The sequence below is a fragment of the Anarrhichthys ocellatus genome, unplaced genomic scaffold (assembly GCF_004355925.1).
Source record: "Anarrhichthys ocellatus isolate YVR2014 unplaced genomic scaffold, GSC_Weel_1.0 scaffold1, whole genome shotgun sequence".
Classification (NCBI taxonomy): Eukaryota; Metazoa; Chordata; class Actinopteri; order Perciformes; family Anarhichadidae; genus Anarrhichthys; species Anarrhichthys ocellatus.
This window is the reverse complement of record NW_022280031.1, coordinates 3,852,572-3,861,493: the sequence shown is the minus strand read 5'-3', so window position 1 is coordinate 3,861,493 and position 8,922 is coordinate 3,852,572. Positions and strand designations below refer to the sequence as shown.

Sequence of the window (8,922 nt, the reverse complement as noted above, 5' to 3'; positions counted from 1 at the left end):
CCCCCCCCCCCCCCCCCCCCTCCCCCCTCCCAATACTAAGCCTTTCAGACCAAACGCTGCTCTGCCTTCTGCATCTTAATAAGAGGAGGGAAGTGAAGGCATGGCAGTCTTTTAGAGGAAGCTGAATAAATGACTGAACACACACCCTGGGGCGGGCATGCCGGGGGGTTTCCAGGAGGTCGGAGCGAGCGGGGCCAATCGTGTCAAGACGAAGGCGGCAGACTAAAACAAAACTGACATATCAAAGCAGCCAAGCCTTGTAGAAGGGAAAAGAGCAGCCAAGACAGCGCATTCAGCTGCACAGCTTGATTCTGCTTCAATGAGGGACAACACGACCAAAAAACGGCAATTAGCGATTAAAGTGGAAATTCCATCTGCTGCAAGGCTGCATCTTTTTCCAATCAAAAACCAGCTCAAACCATCCCAGTGATCCTATGGCCTTTGATCCCGTCCTTGTTTTCTATTCAGAGGTAGGCAAACTATAAACCGTGCCTTTGAAAGATCGCTTCGGTACCCAAACATTTGTATCTCCTGCCCCTAATCCGTATAATATTTAAGAGCAACTGTTCTTTAGCTTCTCGGTGCAGCCAAACCTCAATCATTACTAATACAAACAGACTAGGCCTTGAGGCGACTTTCACTGATTTGTGTAGATAAATGCTTTGTCTACATGTCGAGACCATAATCTCTGACAAACCTGGACACACTGGGAATGTGCAATATAAAAGCACATGCATACTGCACGAGTATGAGAGCCCTTAAATGAGTTATATTTTTAAATTAGCTTGATGAGAGCCAGTGTGGCCTTAAACTCGGTTTGCTTCTAATGAGATACCAACTGTTTACTACACATCTCCTTTCCTTGTGATAATGAAGGGATTCCTCGGAGGTTGCTGCCATGCTGACACAGCCTTTAGGTGCTTAAATCCAAAAATGGGTGCATTAAGTGCATTTTAATTGACTTATATTTACCCACTGTGTTGTCTTGCAAATACAAGAAAAAAAAAAAAAAAAAAAATCTTCTGGCAATCCTAGATGACTAAAATAAAAGTAGGTCACTCAGTCTCCTGTGAGTCATAGATTTTGGCAGGGGACCAAGCAGAGCAGGTATGAGACTGAGCCAGAGCTGAGAGGGGCCTAATGGTACACCGATACCGTTTCATTAGTATTATACAAGATAATCAAGTTTATTTACAACTCTGTGCATTTTGTGGTACAATGTAATATCAAGCAAAATTGGATGCAGAAGTTTAGGGAATTAAAACCAGAAAACTGGAGTGGTACACACTTAACGGCATCATAAAGTTCCACACAAATTTATATTGTAGTCAGGCCTCCTGAGGAACATTTAAGCCAAAGTAACCGCATGCAAACTCCTCCACAGTCTTTACATCCCACCATATGAATTTCCTTAAGTGTAGCAGATTTCTCAGATTGCAGGTGCAGTCTCGAGGCCCCCCGGGCTTTTCTCCCGGGGCCACGGTACCTTGGCAGTGTGGCTGACTTGTGGGGGTCAGAGCCTGGCATGAGATTTACCAAACGGTTCCTTTTTGAAGTCGGCGACTCAGCGCGGTCAAAGCCGTCAGCCTCACAGCCACCTGGGGACAACCGCATTTTAAAGCCGGCACTAACGTGCACGTCTCGGGCCCTGTGACCAACACGCCAATACTTTCTTAATTACATTGGGCAACTGGCACAAACCACATCGCCTCAGCTATTGAGCCCCTCCTCCAGCTAACCTCTCCGCCCTCTCATTCATTCACCCGAGGGAGAGGCATGCAGGCCAGAGGAAGTATGACTCATCTGAGTAACAAGATGCATTCTTCTGAATTCTCTACAGACGTGTTTGCTAAGTGAAGAGCACAGGAGGTTTAGAAAGAGAGAGAGAGGAAGAAACAGGAGTGAGGACACAAATGAAACAATAATCAAGAGAATGACTTTGTGCGAGAGGAAGAAAGAGGGATGGGGAAGGGGGTGATGGGGCAAGAGCGAGTCATCATTTGTGTGGGTTTCCTGGTCCACACAGATCAACATTTCCTCCAACTCCACCGAGAGAATCCTTGGCTTCTCTTAAGGGTTTTCTGAATCACAGATGGAGACTCCAAGTACTACATTTAAGGCTAATCCATCAGGTTTTCATGCAGAACAAAAAAGCAACAAATGACAACAACAGAGAGGTTTTGACGTGCAATTCTGCTGAGCATGCAGAGGACAACAAGGCATTAAAAAAAAAAAAAGACACATGAAGAAAAAGAGTTAAATCATCGGGTCGAACAGATCCACCACAGCGCCTTCCCAACCAACACCACATCTGCAATACTTGGCAATCACCCCTACAGATCATGAGCCTCACACACACACCACATCACACACAGCCTCTAACTTCTACATGAAGCTATTTGTGGAGCGGCCCACATTAACGTTGTCTGAAATCACAAAACAAATGGAGAAGCTCCACACGGCCTTCAAGTCTGATCAACAGACACGAGGCTGTTGAAATGTGCCCCGTTTTGGGGATTTCATTATAAATGATGCGTCGTGATGTGGGAATAAACGCAGTCCTTAAGACTCCATTATTTAACCTACTAAGCAGATTTAGGACTGTGCTCTTAATTAAAGCCGACCCGATCTAACTTTCCTCTGCGAGTCTGCAGATTGACATTCAAACATGTGAGAAATCATTCCCTCGTAAGACATTGCTGCACAGTGAACACACACACAATACACAGCAATAAGCCAATAAACCTATGTGGCCGACATAATTACAATTTGCATTTGCAAAATACTAATACTTCTGCAGTAAACAAGCAAGAAGAGATTCTCCCAGCAGACACCACGGACCATCTTCTGCAGGGAGATTAAAGGAGAACTTGACTCCCTTTTGGCTCCAGGTTTGCTACACTCCTTGGCTATAAATTTGCAGTTGACAAGGCTACTCCCCTATCGCTTTGAATCAAGAGTCATTATATCTACAGTTCTGGTGAACCGTACAATATTTCCAGTGTTTATTCATGCTCATACACACGCACACACACACACACACACACCACCGCCTCACAGAACAGTCAGGTTCTTTTCTCAGTCTGGTTTGTGAGACTCGACACTCGTCACTGTCATGGTATCACCTCTAAACTGTCCTGAAACGCACGCAGTCCACAGAAGGGAGCCGGTGGTAACATCTGGGAATATATCATTATTGAATTGTCATTTCTCTATGGTACTTTAGTAAAAGAGCAGTTTCCCCAATTTGTACAAGCAGTCATAAATAACAGCTCTGTGGCTGCTGATCTGCAGACAGTTGTTGGAGCCCCACCATTGTTTGTTTTAATTATCGTAGTTAAAAACTGACCCATCTATTCTATATTAAAATGGTCTCGAGGTATTCTGCGGTTTCACCCGGAAGTGAATTCTGTGTCTGCTACAGGGGCCACTGAGATGATTAAAACAGATATATACGAATACTATGAAGAAAGCCCCGTTCTTATTACTTAAGCTGTGTCAGCTTAGCGAGCTTCTATTCCTGCACACAGCTTGAAAGTCTCCAAAGAGTGAGAATCATATAAGCATATCAATTGCTTCTAATGGGGAAAGAATAAAAAAGCTTAAAAGAAATGCACTGATACTGAGGGGCCTATCAAAACTCAAGGACAAAGCACACGATATGATAATTATCAAACCTTCAAGCAACAGAAAAGTCAAGCCGGTCTTATTGGTTTCGACTTGGTTATTCGCTGGCACCAGAGTAAGTCAAATCTAAAATGACACAGCAGTGCTTTACTCTGAAATCTTTTGTTTTACATGTCATTAAACACCACATTAACTCCCCTTTAATGGGGGGATTTGTAAGCGCTGATTTCGTTTGCACATTTAGTGCACTAAAACCACCTAACATGTTCTATTTTCATACAAACACTTCTGTTCATGTACCTCGTCTAGGTCCTGAACGTGCTCTTTATGCAGAGATAAGATCAAGCCAAACATTCATAATAGACTTGCCACTAAATTTATTAGTCTTTTATGCTACTACGAGGCTGGAATGAGTCACAGAAACCGCCGTGCACTACAAGAACCACCAACCCCCCCACCAACCCCCACTCTTTGCTCCTACATTTTCTAAAGTTACCCAGCGAGCGCTGGTGTAGCTGCTTACAGTATAGTTCCCCGGTAGAAAGAAAGGTCCTGATTAGTCAGACGGGCTAATCCCATTCAGATAAATCATGTATCTGAGCAAATGTGCCGATAACATTAGGCAGCAAACCGGCTGAATTAAACATCACATACTTCCCTCACCAATTCATGTCCACATCCAACTCTAACATATAGGCACAACACAGATTCAACTCATAGACGGAGAGGGGGGGGGGGAAATAAGGAGAGCTAGGCAGTGTATTGCTGGATGAATAAAAAATGAAAGTGTAGTGCTTCAGTAAATTCGCTCTCACCATCCGGTGAGGAGGGTGGGGGGGTGACGGTGGAGTAGAGGTTTGTTTGAAAACTGAACCAGCGCTGTATTCCCACATCCACCCGTATCCAGCGAGGGACTCTTTAAAAATTCATTAATTTACAGCAAAAATAGATTAAAGCACCCAGCTGAGCAAAACTCAAAATTTGGCTCCTGAATAACATTAATGATAAAACATCTTCCTCCAGCCCGGGGGGGGGGGGGGGTGGCCTGAAGAAAGAGTACTGGCTTCTTTCACCTTACTGCACCTTGAGAATAATTTATTTTCCATCATTACTAAAATAATGCATTTCTAATTGTCATTTTTAATTATGCTTTTCTTCAGTTGGGAAGAAGAAGAAAAAAAATAAATAAATAAATAAATAAAAGAGCCGAGCAAAAACCTGCATAAACTAATTAAAATCCAACCAAGGATCTGCCATTCCCATGATGCCATGCCAATGTCATTCTATTCACCATTTGATATCTCAGCTGCAGAGACTCAATGACAGCAGCTCCAGGCCCCCAAAAAACACCTAGAACTGCAGTTACAGTAATTGCTCTGGCCAGCGCTAAATGAGGTTCACTTAAGTGCAATTATCCCCCTCTGATCTATCACATAAAGAGACTTCTTTAACATGGAGAAGTGGGCTCACACAATGTGACTGCAAACAAGATTCAAATTGGAATCAGGGAGGCATTTCCAGCAGATGAATGGCTTCATAGCTCATCTGCATTCTAGTGATGCACGGCGCCGCTAATGAAGACTGAGCCGGTCCCTTCTCACCAACACGGCTTCCATGAGAGCAGAACTTCACATACCGGATGTATAAGCGGAGTATGGGGAGATTGTCCAGTCCATTTGGCCTGAGCCCGCATTAGAGGACAACCTAGCCTCCACGCAGAGCTAACAGCTGTTTAAAAAGGAAAAGGAAATTGTGTTTTTTTGCCCAATCCAAAAGGTGAAAATACACTTCATTTACATTTCAGAGCAGAGAGGAAGTCAGACAAGCCCACTTTGGGTTGAAACATAAAGTAATCGTAAAAATGCAAAAAAAAAAAAAAAAAGAGGCCTTGGACCAACAGCATCAGCATTACACCACGCCAAAAAAATATACATCAGACGTCCTGGTGAATAAATTGCCATCTGCCAATCGCATAACACAATAGGTTTTGGGCCTGAGGGGTAAGATGTGGCCGTCTAACAGGGGTTTCTACAGAGAGTACCTGTTGGGTGAAGTCCAACAACACAGGGTGGTGGGGAGGGGGGGCTGTGATGGCCATTCATGTTGCCACAGGCTCAACTACCACCAGGAGTCTGATAACTGCATCTCACGGATGGCCATTTGAATAATCACTTTAACAAGGGGAGGAATTAAAAAGCCTCTCAGTGAGATGGGGCTAGGCACAGGGCCACACACTGAATTCAAAATGAGGCGCTTGCATTTAAAAAGTAGAAACCTGTTGTAAAGTCTACTGTACGGGCTTGCAGACCCACCCTTGACATCCATCAAAATGAGCTCCATATCATGTCACAATTCCATTTAATGTATTAAATTATATACTATCGCTTTACGGATGAAGACAAAGTGATTTTTCCTCAGAGATGACAGACGAAAACGTGTTACTGCCACCATTCACGCACACAACAACAGGAAGACCTTGGAGAAGTAGGTGTCGTGTTTTTAAACCATTAGGCAACAGACTTCTCAAACACCACTGCAGGCTAACCCCACCATTAAAGGGAAGCTGTAACACATCATCCAATTCACACTTTTAAATGGTTACTGTGAGAATAAACAGATGTGTAATCTTCTCTATACTTTCTTCACAACTGCTCAATCCATTCATCAACACCTCGAGGTTGTTTAAAAAAATTTTTTTTAAAAAAGAAGTCATAAAAAGTTACTAACTCCTCAATTTGATTTGATGTGAAATAGGAAATAACTACTAAAAAGGCTTGTAAATCAGCCAAAACATGCATTAACATGAGCATTTTCATCTGAGCACACACATCATCTCCAGTCGTGAACAAAACTGATTAACTATAAACTAACAGAATTTAATAGATGTTGTAGTAGAGCTCCGAAGGGACAAAATCTGCAATGTGTGTGCCGTGATTCATATCTCTGCATGCAATCTTTAAAAAAAGCATGCAATGGCTGCACTCTAGGCCTATTCTTTAACAGCCAGCTAGCAAACAACAGCAAAATGCCACTTCCGCTGCCTGTGCCCATTGTTCCACTGCTGCGTTTCACATAGTTGTTTTAATTGACATAAGTTATTGCTTATAAAAACAACTCTTTATTTAAAAAAAAAAAAAGCTGAATTTCATGAATGGCAGAGGATTTAAGTATTTCCCATGACCGAGTGAGGAGTCTGTCAGTGACCGAGCCTAAGGACACTGCGATAAATAAACGCCAATTAACATAAAGTGCACATGGAGCCTTTCAGAGAGCAAGAGAAAGTACAGCAGCGGGACAACTCACAGGATGTGACAGAGCGACTGACAACCGTGCTGTCTCATTTCTAGACACTGTGACACATGCAGCTACTCCGGCTCTGCTTACCTGGATGGAGTGACATCCAAACTCAAAGCATGTGTAATTCTGAAGCTGGATCCAGACGGCTCGCTGTAGGCCTGCTATTTAAAGGATGGGTGATGAAGAAGCAAACTAGGTCTGACCTTTGATTGTGGGTGCTGACTAACACTTTGGGCATTTTGTTAGTCGAAGCAGAAGGTCTGGCAGGGTTAGGGATATTCTGGGGGAATTTATAATGTTTTCTTTTAGTCATAAATTCAACCTATTTATGCTGGCTGTATGACAAAATAAACTTGGGAGAATGAAAGTATATATAAAAAAAAAAAAATTAAAAAAAAAAAAAAAAAAAAAAAAAAAAAGGGGAGCAGCTATTCATTTGCACCCCATTGCATCTCGGTCATTAAAATAACAACGTGACATCATTGATACAACTTGCACAAGTTGACAGCGGGGCAAATTCAGAGTTCAGTCATCCATCCTCTAATAAAGGCCGTCGGGGTAAAGCAAGGGCACCGTTTTGTATACAGCTGCACGCAAATGCCACAGCTGTTTTGTTTAAAGTCGTAGCATTAACTAATCAGTGTCTGCCTCGTGCGATCACACACACACAGACTGGTTAAAACATCAAAGCAGAGAGAAGCATGCCCTGAGAAATGTCGTGCACACGGGTCCAAATATTTAACTGCAACACCGTCTGTGCCATCTCAGGGCAATCCACAAGGGTATACCACCACCACCACCCCACCAGAGGCACAGACACGGTCCAGAGATTACATTCAGTCGCACAAAATTCAGCAGAAACATGCTTTTGCACTTGTTGATTGTCCGGCCACATGACAAACCTGCGCCTCTCTCATAAAGACAGACTAGTTTTTACATACGAGGATCGTTATTTTTCAAGAGGAGTTTAACCAGCCGCCTGAGAAACAGACGATTGACAGACGAGAAAACACACTGCAACAGCTGTGAGTCAAATACCATCAGAGCATGCAGGAAAGCCAAGCGACACTGGCTTCACACACACACACACACACACACACACACACACACACACACACACACATTTATTTAATGCAGGACACACAACGTCTCACATACCAAACAGCTAGCTAACGATAGCTGTTGAAGGGCTGGGATAGGTCATTATAACCACCTAATGCGAGTATTCCTCGCATTAGGTGGTTATAACAAACACACACACACACACACACACACACACACACACACACACACACACACACACACACACACACACACACTCTCTCTCCTGGCTCAGGAGAGAGCGCCGACAACGCTCAGCTAAAGTTAGCTGGCTACCAAAACTGGCTAGCTAGCTGTCAAAGTTGCCCTGTCAGTTGTCACCGGTTGCACGGCGGTGCTAGCAGGCTAACGAAAGAGATGTCAACTTGGGAGAGTTACAGCAACACGGCTGTGGTGTTCTAAACACTGACCACAGGGACACACACTGACTGGCTCCATGAGGAAAACGGTGTCCCCCCGCACGCCCCGCCACAGCGAGCGGAGAACCGTGTGCCAAGGCCTGCTCACCGGGCTCAATCCACAGAACTTCAGTGCGGCTCACTTCCCCGTTAAAGTCGTCCATTTCGTGGGCCTTAGTTCAACTTCCATGCCCGTGTAGCTCACTTACTCTGGGTGAACGCTGCTGTGACGGTGGCTCTCTGTAATCCTGACGGTAGTTTGAGCTGCCCCCCTCCCCTTCCTTCCACCTCCTCTTCTTCTTCTTCTTCTTGAGCTAGCGGGGGCTCCCCCGGAGTGTCCCGTGCTCTTCACGTTATCGTCCTGTGCAAAGAAGCTTTGTAGCCGTAGCTTCGCCGGTGTGTGCCCGCGGTGCCGTGGCGTCCCTCTTCAGCTTCTCTCCGCCTTCTCCGGTTCGCCTTTCTCTCGGCGGCCGAGCCAACATCCGGGACTCTCCCCCGT

The 8,922-nt window shown here is 44.4% G+C and overlaps 1 protein-coding gene across 2 annotated transcripts in view; it reads right to left on the bottom strand.

Annotated features, from left to right (window-relative positions):
* The window catches only part of foxj3 (forkhead box J3), a 69,809-nt gene extending 60,887 nt beyond the window's left edge, over positions 1-8,922 (bottom strand). The window contains exon 1 of one of the 2 annotated variants that reach the window (XM_031844710.1): positions 8,533-8,922. The gene's annotated coding sequence lies outside the window, so the exon portion shown is untranslated. The remainder of the gene's footprint in view (positions 1-8,532) is intronic. The other variant, XM_031844536.1, reaches the window with a different exon arrangement.